This window comes from Canis lupus, chromosome 12 (genome assembly GCF_048164855.1).
Source record: "Canis lupus baileyi chromosome 12, mCanLup2.hap1, whole genome shotgun sequence".
NCBI lineage: Eukaryota > Metazoa > Chordata > Mammalia > Carnivora > Canidae > Canis > Canis lupus.
Genome location: NC_132849.1, coordinates 33865769 through 33878655, shown reverse-complemented (window position 1 = coordinate 33878655; position 12887 = coordinate 33865769). Strand labels below are relative to the sequence as shown.

The window sequence follows — 12887 nt, the reverse complement described above, 5'->3', positions numbered from 1 at the left end:
CATCTGCCTGTTTGGCTTTCAAAGCCCAGATCTCATCTCATTTGGGAAGACTTCCTTGTTTCTCACCTCTTTCTAAGGTAGAATTAATCTCATTCATTTAAATGATTTATTGACTCTATTAAGTACCAGACTCTATTGGTGTGGGATACATAGAGATAAACCAAAAACAACCCCTGCTTATAGAGGCCTTTATTCTGCTAATGCTTACCATATTTTTGTTATCAGTCTGTCATACTGAATTACATTGCATGTTCCCTTGTTTACTGGATGGACTGTGATGATCTAATTGGGCAGAGCCTTGTTTATCTAGTTATAGAATCTTATGCTCTTTATTTTGCACTCTAAATCCCTGACATTGACAGTATATTCAAAGCCTTGGTGCTATAGGGATGAAAGGGATAAAATATTTCTTTCTTGGAATTAAGATTGAAAAGGGGATAGTGGTAAGGCTTGAGTTTGGGTGATTTCAGGAGCATATACCCCGAAAGCAGAAACTCAACATATAAAGACAGAACTAAAATAGATGCTTATTATGTAGAATCAAATGAACTGTATATAACCAGAGTAGTGAAATGCTATGGTTTAAACAAACAAACTTGATATTGCTTATAATTTAGGCACATACAATTCAAATGTTGGCTAGGTTTGACACCTCACATGACGCATACAATTTTAAAAATTTAAATTCAAACCATTTTATTCACTGATAGTTACTAATAGCCAAATAAAACCTATTAGATAAGTTAATCACAAAGAATTAGGCTTAAACAGAAAATAATGCATGGTGCCAGCTGTTCTAAGTTTATGAATATTAACCTTTACCATATCTTAAACTTGTCAAATGAGGATCACAAGGTTCATTCACATGAAAGACTAATGTTATTTTATTTCCTTAAAAACAAAAACAATACTTCAAAACCTCTGACTGAAAAGTATGGACAATGGTAAATGTTTCAAGACAAGAGAGCACCAATTCCTGAAATACACACTTTGCTCTTTATTCTTTTAAGGAAGATGCCGTTAAGAGATTTCTTAATGAGCAGACATAAGTAGTATTACATTTCCTATACAGACAGAATAAAAAAACAGCTCTTTTCTATGAGTGTTACAGCTGTATAGGGTTACAGCTAAAGCATTCCATTCCACTTAAGTGGTACTCAAATGTATTTAATAGATCAAATGATCCAAATTATTCAAGACCATACAGAATAGGTTACCCAGCCAAATCTTACGACAGCCTTCAAAAGTCATCTACAGCTGATATTCACTGAGGGTGTGTGTAACACCAGTTATAATAAGCATGATGGGTTTATACATCAAATGTGGGCTCTATCTTATATACGGTTTTCAAAATATATTTATTGACATATATTTTTTAAGATTTTATTTATTTATTCATGAGAGACACAGAGAGAGAGGGGGCAGAGACACAGGCAGAGGGAGAAGCAAGCTCCATGCAGGGAGCCTAACATGGGACTCGATCCCTGGTCTCTAGGATCACACCCTGGGCTGCAGGTGGCGCTACACCACTGTGCCACCAGGGCTGCCCTATATTTATTGATATTAAAAACTTCATATACTTCAAAAAATATAATTAGGTAATTTAAATAAAGCAAATGCAAGAACTTCAGTAAAGAATTAATGTTAACTATGGATAAGAAATTCATGTGATCATGACAGTGACTCATTCTTTTAAGGTATAATCATTATATTCAACTGAAGATGTCATGTTGAATTTTAAACCTTCTTTAAGGACTGCTTGCATCTATCTTGATGGTCTGTTTTGTCTCTAGTGGTTTCTAACAGGTTCAGAAGCAACTTTGTTGACTATTATTGCCAGATTTTGTGGAATCTGAAAAAAAACAAAGGGATCAGGTCTATTTCAATTCCTAGTTGTTTGATACAAGTCCTCTAAGTGTATTCAGCAACCCCTTGGGTAAACTGCCAGAAAACACTATGTTGAATTCTGATGAATTTTTCATAGCCTTTTCTAGCTAATGGCTCTCTGAAGAATTAGAAAGGCTTCTGGAGTGTATTTTGTCCTATCTTGAGCACAGATCTGCTACTTTTATTTATAACTACAACAGAGAATATAAAATAAAACTGGTATTCTCAAAATCTTTATCCTAGCAAATAATATTAAAGATTTGGATTGTTAAATTTCTTTCTCAGTGTTACAATGATTATTTAGCCAACATTTGAGGTTTTAGGTGCTTATCTCTCCTCATTCATAGATTTAAGAATCACAGCAAAAATCCTTTGTAAACAAAATTTAAGAAGCCAAAAAATAAAACAAATCAGAGAATTTAAATCTTTTCTATAATTAAATTGACTAAAAAGATTTTCTCATTTCTTGGAGCCTGTTAATTAGCCTTTAGGCCCATATATATAACAATCTTTCTTTCTTTCCACACTTCCCCTTATTTGCTGGGGACACAAAGAGGAATAAGGACATAGCATCTGCCTCACAAAGAGTTCAGCTCACAGAGGAGCTAGACATGTACACAACTGACTTAACAATGTGATGGGGCTTAAATGTAGTTACATTTAAGATAGAGTGATGACAAAAAAAAAAAGGGAGTGACCCTGTTGATGGTGTGAGGAGTATCAGAAGTCTTCTCAAGCAGGGTGCCTGAGTGCCTCAGTCAGGTAAGCGTCTGACTCTTGATTTCAGCTCAGGTCAGGATCTCAGGGTTTTGAGATTGAGCTCCATGTTGGGCTCTGCGCTGGGCATGAAGCCTGCTTAAGATTCTCTCTCTCCCTCTGCCCCTACCCTCCTCCAGCTTGCACTCTCTCTCTCTCTAAAAAAAAAAGAAAGAAAAGAAAAAAAAAAGTCTTCCCAAGTAAAACACATATAAACTGGGGCATAAAGAATAAGATATGAAAGGCAGCACTTAAGGAAGCAGGGCTTTTACTAAAAAAGCCAGCATACAAAAAATTATAGAGGCCAAGACCAAATGATATGTTGGGAAACTTTAAGAATTGGGTCTAAGAGCACCTGGAGGGAAGGCTAAGCCTAAAGGACAGGTTTGTGTTTAATGCGAAGAAGTGGGGAGGTGAGTGACCAGAGAAGTAAAGAAAAACTGAAAGGTTTTAAACAAGACACTGACATAACTAGATCTGTTTGCTCAAGAATCTCTCTGGTATCAGGATGAAGATTGAGTTGAAATGAAGATGAGACTGAAGGAAGCAAAACTAATTGGAAGGATGGTATATAGGCTCTGGAAAAACAAACAGTGAAGGCCTGAACCAAGGCAGAAATAGGGGGAGGTGAGAAAGTGAGGAAGTGTGTTTGGACAACTATTTTGAAGGAGAGTGGGGGCAACAATGAGAACCACCAACTTAACCAGTATAGGAAATATTATAAGAGGACAGTATTTTGCAGAAATTCAAGTTGAGCACTTCAGTTTAAGGTTCTTGTATCTTATGTAGTGAAACAAAGCTGAATTTTTTATCAAGTGGTTTTGAAATTTTTATTTAGTTTTTTTTTTGGTTGTAAAGAATTATTTGCCCTAGTAGTATTTCAAATACTCAAGTAGCAAAACTACTTAAGTACTGGGTATTTATGGAAGAGATATATTTACTTTTTAACCTACTAGTTGTCATAACTACAGGACGTAAAGAGGGCTTATTTAATGAATACTTGCAAATAACTTAGTCCCAATTTTCAAGATTTTTCATTTTTACTAATGTTAAATGATTACAGTAAATTAACTGAAATAAGTAAAAATTATTTAAGACAACTTATCACATATTTGGTCATGTGAGCAAAATATAAATAAATAAACAATTTGAGAACCTGTGTACACTGTAGAGGTAGCTTTTGACTACTACCCATGGCCCAAAAATGTATGCACAAAAATAATTAAGATAATTTAAACTGTAATTAAATTTTTAAAATAAAAGCAATGAAAAAAGATATAGCTAACATATAGAAAAAACTTTAAATTATAGGAAATATAGTCACTGAAAAAGTCTATCTCATACCATCTGAAGAAATTTTCAATTGGAGAAATTTTAAAAACATACACATTTAACTCTTCATTCAACGTTATTTTAAGATTATTTATTTACTTATTTATTTGAAAGAAAAAGAGAACAAGTAAGCAGAGCAGAAGGCAGAGGCAGAGGAAGCAGCAGACTCCCCACTGAGCAGGGAGCCCAACGTGGGGGTGATCCCTGGACCATGGAAGCTGGAAGCAAACACACTTAACCACTAACCAACTGAGCCACCCAGGTGGCTCTTCATTCAAAATTAAATTGTAAATGCCGATGTAAGCCTGGGACATCTCATTGTACCAGAAAGGAAGGAAGCTCTTAGAGGGGAATGGGTCATAACAAATAAAACAAAACAAGAGAACACAGAAATATCATGAAGAAGCTTCTCATGGGACGCCTGGAAGGCTCAGTGGTTGAGCATCTGCCTTTGGCTCAGGGTGTGATCCCGATCTAAGGATCCGGTCCCACATCAGGCTCCCCACAGGGAGCCTGCTCCTCCCTCTGCCTATGTCTCTGCCTCTCTCTCTCTCTCTCTTTCTCTCTCTCTCTCTCTGTCTCTCATGAATAAATAAATAAAACCTTAGAAAAAAAAAAAGCTTCTCACTTGCAAAATATGGGCTAATTCAAGAACCAAATCAACCTTAACTAAAATATGTTGAATCTGTGCTCATTTGCTAGCACATATACTAAATTTGAAAAACACAAAGAAGATTAGTATGGCTCCTGTGCAAGAATGACATGTGAAATACAATGAATCTATGAAAAACCAATGAGGTCAAATGATGTTTATAAAATACCAAACTCATTAAACAGCACTGGAAATAACTGAGGCATCAATTCTTTATTCTGAAAGAATTTATATACATTCTTCTTTTCCTGTCTGAACTATGCTCTGGGATAACCAAACAATCCAAGCTGATGAGGAAATCTTCCTTACAGAAGGATTCCAGATAAATGTAAAAGGAACGCAGAGTTCAAAAAACATCCATTTGCAACTTGAACAACATAAATTCAGACATTAATCCAGCCAATGAACTGTTATATGAAGAGTTCATCTTTATAAAGAAGGGCTAAGGCTATCACCTCCTGAATCCCCTGATCAATTTTAGATAGCACCACTAAAATTGGGGTCAGACTTGATGCAGTGTGAAGCCACAGCACCACCTGTGAAGTAATCTTGCCAAAAAAGCTAAAAATAAATCTAATAAAAAATCCAGAATGTTGAACATCTTGCACAACTGTCCCAGTTCCTGCAACAAGTCAATTGGGAAAGGAGAGTCTATAAATTAAAGAAATTTAAGAGACATAACAACTACATTTAATATGCAGATTTTGTTTGGCTCCTGATTCCAATAAACCAACTGCAAAAACGACACTTCTCTGGTGCTTGTGTGGTTCAAGTGGTTAAATGTCTGCCTTCAGCTCATGATCCCAGGGTACTAGGATTGAGTCCTGAACATTGGAGAGTCTGCTTCTCCCTCTCCCTCTACTCCTCTCCATCCCCCACCTGCTCATGCTCCCACTCTCTCTCAAATAAGTAAAAAGCTTAAAAAAAATGACACTTCTCAAATGGACAAATGTGAATTTTGACTAGTATTACTAGATGACACCAAGAAACTGTTAATTTTGATAACTATGATAATGGCATTGCAGTTCTATAAGAAGAAAAATGCATACTGAAACAGGTAGGGAGGAAATGACCTCTAATGAATGTGATCTGCTTTAAAGTCCTTTGGGAAAAATAAAAAGGAAGGTGGATAAAGATGAAGTAAATGTGGCAAAAGCTAGATAACTCTAGGTGATGGACACATGAAGATTTGTTCTGCCTACTTTGTATATGTTTAAAATTTTTCTTTAAAAATATTGGTGTGGGATATAAAAATATTACATATCACCTACAGAGACTATCACCAATGCAAATTCACCGCATTCCTACTATTCCCTTTGGGAAGGTCTGGGGATGGGCCCCATGATCTGTATCTTTAATAATACCTCTGGAAATTCTTGCAAGTGATCCTGAGATCATACTCTGAGAAATACTAACATAGAAGAAAGAACTTCTAAAGTCCTAAATATATCTAGAGATGTTAAGAGGAACACTGATAGAAGATCTACAACCTGAGCTGACTTTTGAAAAATGAATGGAAATCTTCTGGGTGAATCAATGAAGAGAGCAATCTAGCAGGAATACTGCGGGTAAATACACAAAAATATGAGAGAGAATACATCCAATGCCCTGATCTTGGTTTCTAACATCATTCTCCAAAGGAGAAAGAAGGGTTCTTTGCATATATGGTTGATTCTAGGTCTGGGGACGGGTATATACAGAATGAGCCTAGAGCATGTTGTAATACTGGAAAGTAAAAAAGTGCTCAAAAACCAAAAGAGTAGGGTATGTCAAAAAGACCTAAGAGGGGAAAAAAAGAAAGAATGAAAGAAAGGGAAAAACAACACAGGAGCCAACATGAAAGAGTTTCCAATGGTCAAAGCTGGTACAATCTGAGCAAGAAAAGAGTACTGGATTATAACCCAAAGTATAAATAAATAAGTATCCATGAGGCTATCCTGATACATATACAGATAGATATATGAAACATAAATATATATTTATTTTCCGAAATAAAGGGAGATGGTCTCTTTTCATATATATATATATATATATATATATATATATGAAATATATATCATTTCCTTTATACATATATGCAACTATAAAGTTACTCCCTCCCCTATCTTTTCCATATTCTTTAGAAGCAAGCTGGGGGACGGGTACTTAATACTATCCTCTTTAGTTACAATCCATTTCTACAGCATACATAAAGGATGGGGGATGGAGGAGTAACCTTATACTGGATAAAGCTAACAAACACTACCTTGGCCAAGTGCTCAAAGATTAACATCAACAATGACAAGTCATGCTAATAACAGGTACCTTTGATATGCTATGACAAAAAAATGGCACTTTCCTTCTGTAGTTTTCCTACCAAAAACGTATGACCTCAGTCTAACCATGAGAAAATGCAAATCCAAATAGAGAAGCATTCTGCTTCTCTAGAAGTACTGACCAGTACTTCTCAAAGTCATCAAGTACAAGAAAAATCTGAGAAACTGTCACAGACCAGAGGAGGCAAGGGAGAAAAGATGACTAAATGTAATGCGGTAATCTGGGTGGGATTCTGAAGCAGTAAAAAGAACCATGTGGGAAAACTGGCAAAATGTGAATAAGGTAGTAGATTCAGTAAATAGTCATATACTTATGTTGATTTTTTAGTTGTGACATACCACAGTGACATATGGCATTAATAAGGAGAAATTAGGTAAGGGGTATACAAGAATTTTCTGTATTATCTTTGCAACTTTTCTGTAAATATAAAACTGCTGTAAAGTTTATTTTTAAAAATGTGGGTTGTGGCTGAAGTAGTACTAGAAAGAAATTTAAAGCCTTACCGTTTATATTAGAAGAGAAGAAAGGATGAAAATGAATGGGCTAAGCATCTGATGTAAAAAACTGGGGATGGGAGGAGAAAGATATATTAAAACAGCACTACCTAAAAGAAAGAAATAAAAAGCAATAATAAATAAAAAATAGGTAACTCCCTGGACCTCACACCATGCCACGTGCAGCTAGAGAGAGAAAGTGGGGGTCTGAGAACAAGGTTACAGGCCCTCACCAGACATCAAATCTGTCAGTGCCTTGATTTTGGACTCTATACCCTCCAGAACTGTGAGAAATACGTTTCTGTTGTTTATAAGCTACCCAAGTCTATGGTATTCTGTTACAGCAACTGAATAGGCTAGATACAAACTATACAGATAAAATCAAAGATGGACCAAATACATAACTGTGATGAACAAAAGATTTAGAAACCTTTAAAAAAGTATGGAAGAACATCTTTATAATTTGAGGCAGTAAAGAATTTCTTTGAAGACACAAAAAGCATAAAACAAAGAAAAATCATAATTCAATCTCTTAAATTAAGAACTACTGCTTCATCAAACAAAATACAAAAAATACAAAGCTAAGTCACACACTGGGAGAAAATAAATGGAGCACATATAATCTACAAAGGATAAATATCCAGGATAAAGAACTCTAAAGTATTAATAAAAACAAACTCCATTTTTTTTAAATGGGTAAAAGACATGTAAAGGGATTTCACATAAGAGGAAACACAACTGCTGCATAAATAATACAAAGGTGCTCAGCTTCAACCTTGTAAATATTCGGGTAAACAGAAATTAAAACTATGAAATATAATTTCAGATCTTACTTTTTTGACAAAAATTTAAAGTCTGAGAGTATCAAGTGTTAGTGAAGATGTGAAAAAACTTCATTCATTACTGGTGGAAATATAAAACAACATAACCTTTTGGATTAAAGTTTCAGAATACTGGGGTGCCTAGGTGGCTCAGTTAAACATCTGCCTTCAGCTCAGGTCATGATCCCAGGGTCACAGGATTGAGCCATGTGTTGGGCTCCCTGTTCAGTGGGGAGTCTGCTTCTCTCTCTCCCTCTACCCCAAACCCTCCCCCTGCTTGTGCTCTCTTTCTCTCAAATAAATAAAATCTTAATAAAAAAAAAAGGTTTGAAAAAGCCTAGTAAAGCTGAATATACACATATTACATGGTCAGCATTTCTGCTTTTTATTATATTATAGATGAACTCTTTTTTTCCCCCAAGTAATAAGCTCTATGCCCAATGTGAGGCTTGAAGTCACAACTGTGAAATCAAGAGCTGCACTGTCTACTGAGCCAGCCAGATGCTCAAAGAACTCTTAAATGTGTGCAAAAATGAATAAGCACAAAAATGTTAATAGTAAGTAACGTCTGAAACGCAAAACTTGGAAACAACCCCAATGTCTATCAACACAATGGATCAATACATTGTAGTAAATTCACAAAGTGGAATATTATATACTAGTGAAAGTGAGTGAACTAAAAGCTGCAGAGTAACACAAATGGCTCTCAAAATCATAATATTGGGTAAAAACGTAAGTCACAGAATAATATAAACAATATGATTCCATTTATATCAAGTTCAGAAAAGGCAAAATCAAACTATGCATTGTTCAGAAATTTACATATGTGATAAAACTGTAAAGAAATGTAAACAATTGATTAATCCAAAACTCAGTAAATTGTTACTTCCAAGTGATGGGAGAGGACATGCAATCAGGTAGAGAAACTCAAGGGCTTTTTAAGTATTAGAAATACCTTATATCTTAAACCATGTGTTACATACATAGGTGTTCATTTTAAACTGAATGTTAGTTACATGCACTTTTTAAAATGTATGATATACTTAAATTTTTTTTTAATTAAAGGATTCTGAGTAATATTTAAAACTATTTTTTCTAGTCTTGGAAGTTTTTAAGTATTTTCTTCAGTAAATGTTATAAAATATAAATAATACATAACTTTACGAGGAAAAAATGTGTTTATTGTTAATTTGGATAATGAGTACGGAGCAAAACAAACTGATGCAACTATAAGATTGACAAGTTTTGGGTTTTTTTTAAAAAAAGGATTTTATTCATTCATATGAGTGAGAGAGAGAGAGCACAAGCAGGAGGAAGGGCAGAGTCTTTGCTGAGCACGGAACTGGACCCGGGGCTCGAACCCAGGACCCTGAGATCATGATGACCCAAGCCAAAGTCAGATGCTTAACCACCTGAGCCACCCAAGCGCCCCTACAAGTTCTTAATTGTTAGCAAAGAATGTTCATAGTTGTTAAGTTAAAAAGTTCTGATGATTTTTTTTCTTGCATTTATTAACGAGGTAAAATCCATACTATGTTCTATAGTCAGAATTTAAGTGGTTACTTGTCTGTTTTTTTCATTTTTATGGAAACATCAGTTAATAAATAGGGAAGAAATCCTAGTCTGATTCTGATTAATTACACAATAAAATCAGGTTGTACTTATTTCCTCATATAATCTCATTTTAAATTCTAAAACTGGAACCAAAATTTGTTAACTCTGGTGGAAGAAGATTTGTGTTTAGGCCTATGTATATATACTTAAGAATAAAAGGTACTATAACTTTATATGTATACGTTCCTTCTATTCATCATAGAGCATTTTTATTTTTAAATCTTTGCAAATATTTAATCCATGTTATAATTTTTTTATAATTTCCCTGATTTTTAATTCATAAATATAGCATCTGACTATTCACAAGTTTCTGGATTTTTTATTAAAAACTTCTCCATAAGGAATACTCTCCTAGGTCATATAAAAAGGATATAGAAAATGATACCTGTTTAAGAATTAATAGTAAAGTTGAAGAAAGGAAATACAAACACATACAATCATAAAATCTAAAAGTGTTGAAAAGAAAGAGCCAGAAGTGACTTTGTATCCTAAGTTCCCACCTAAGGAGGATGTCTTACAAAATGGCTTGAAAATACAATGCATCACATCAAAAAATTTAAAAAGCTGACAAAGTACTAAGAATAATCAAGTTTTGGACTAATTAAGCACGGGGGCCTGGCTTCTTTGCCTTGTTACACACTATTAGCTTTTTATCTTATTTTTAATAAAAGTTAGAGCCGGGGCAGCCCGGGTGGCTCAGCGGTTTAGTACTCCCTTCGGCCCAGGGTGTGATCCTGGAGACCTGGGATGGAGTCCCACGTCGGGCCCCCTGCATGGAGCCTGCTTCTGCCTCTCCCTCTGCCTGTGCCTCTGTCTGTGCCTCTTTCTCTCTGTGTGTTTCTCATGAATAAATAAATAAAAATCTTTAAAAAATAAAATAAAATAAAATAAAATAAAATAAAATAAAATAAAATAAAATAAAAGTTAAGAGTACTTATAGTTAAACCCTTGAGTGAGTTTGAAATTTTCACCCAGAAGCATCTTATTTCTAATTTTAATGTCTGCTCCAGGGAGAAAAGTAAACCTGAACTGACTAGTATCATGAACTGTTCAATTTATTCCATTTTGTTATTTATATCTCAATAATGAAAATCAAACTTGAAATAGGGACTTAAGCCCTCAGCTAGTATGTAGCCAAGAGACAGGATATAGTTAGGTATTTTACAAAACTTGTTAAAAATCTAAATTCATGTGGGAGCACAGCCAAATTATTCAAGCTACAGAAGGAAGAGAAATAAAATAAACACTACTATATAAACATCAGAATTAAGATTATAGACCATCTTAGCCTGATAGAACGTTTGGTTCTAAACAAAGTTCTTCTAACCTTCCTCTTACAATTCTTTCATTCATGCAACAAATATTTGTTAAGCAGCCTATATGCTCAGCAGTGTAGCAGGCATTGGGGAAAAGCAGAAAAGACAAAGTTCTAGTCCTCGCAGAACTTAAAGTCTTTGGTCTAGGTTGGACTTGTGTCTTTTCCATCATTTTCCTCTGTATTTTTGGCAAAGAAAAATGAAATCTATGTTAACGAAAAAATAAAGAAGAATAGAAAAATAAGATATCTTAATGTAATAATCAAAATTTACCAAAGAAGAGCCAGAAAATCTAGCTAGGTTGTAAAGCTCCATAAAGAGGTGAAGGCCATAGAAATGGATCTAGGAAATAGTACAAACTAAGAGTGAATAAAATCTCAGTCCAGGGTAGACCACAGAGCAGTGAAGGACAGGACAGAATCTTGGTAGCACCTACCTGCAAGCAGCAAGCAGATGAAGATGAGGCAAAACAAAAACCATTGTCCAAGAGCTTTAAATGTTGCAAAATTCACAGTATTTTGAGAAGACCAATTCATGAACAATTAGCACATAATTGGTGACCTCTTAGAGTAGCATGCGCAGAACCCAAATGGCAACTCAAATGAAACTCAACAAAATGGGACTCAATTGTCTGGCCATTGTGGAATAAATGGGAAGAGAGAGAGGGGAAGAGAGATCCTAAACGCAGACTGCTCCTGGGGGGAAACTCTAGGGAAGAAAACAAAAGATGTAACTGTAAAAGTCTTAAAAAGAGATCCAAAACACAGAAGGTAAAGGAAATACCCAACTGTGAGTCAAAAATTGATTACTCTTGTTATTTCATGCATTTTAAAGGAAGACATTTTACCTATGTTGATAAAGATTTAAAAGAAATCACTTGTTTGTGTGGTAAACTTCCCATTCAACACCCATGTGCCAGAGATGAGCACACTGCCTGACACATTCATTCAGGAAATATTACTTGAGAGCCTGCTATGTTTCAGATACACAGTATACACCTAATGGATATCCTATTACTTCTTACTGGCTTTTATTTCTAATAAAGGTTTAGTGGCTAATGAGTTATGTTTTCCTTCTGTTTCTAACCAAAGTGGATATTGCACGTGTAATAAGGTGGCCAGAGATAAATAGGCAAATACAAACACAGACTGGGAAGTATAATAAATTAGACATTTTGTTTGGGGATAATCTTTTAGAACCCATTTGGGAAGAAAGCGTAAGTAAACAACAAATTGGGAAAAGGGAGGAAAAGTATGCAAAAGCTGCAAGGGTACTAACCTGCCAGCTAGGACAAGTGGGACCTCTTTTCTTGCTTCTAATAACTCTCCCTTCCCCCATTTCTGGTTTTTCTACGCACTTCCAGCAGTTCCAACAAAAGGAACAGGTCCCTGGTCATCATAGAGTAACAAGCCCCACAATTACCTTCCCACTTTGAAAAATTTATAAAACCAAATATATGAAACAAAGATTTTCAGATATTGGGAAAAAGGCAACTCAAAACTATGATGCCTAAAAGGAAGGGAAATCAATGAGGTGACCCCTATAACTGCTCAGCTTCTGCCAGGAGGCAGTTTTCAGGTCTCTGAGCAGGGAGAGAGTAGAGGAAGGACTCAAAGGAAGCCCGGAAATCTCAAGTTAAAGAGACAGAAATCATACAGGTCAAAGTGGCCAAATATGTGCAGTAGGTTGTGAAAATGGA

At 35.2% G+C, this 12887-nt stretch overlaps 1 protein-coding gene and 1 pseudogene across 2 annotated transcripts in view; one reads left to right on the top strand and one right to left on the bottom strand.

Annotated features, from left to right (window-relative positions):
* SOS1 (SOS Ras/Rac guanine nucleotide exchange factor 1) overlaps positions 1-12887 on the bottom strand; it is a 140015-nt gene that overhangs the window by 80504 nt on the left and 46624 nt on the right. The window lies entirely within an intron of this gene.
* Positions 4663-4759, top strand: LOC140601973 (U6 spliceosomal RNA; annotated as a pseudogene).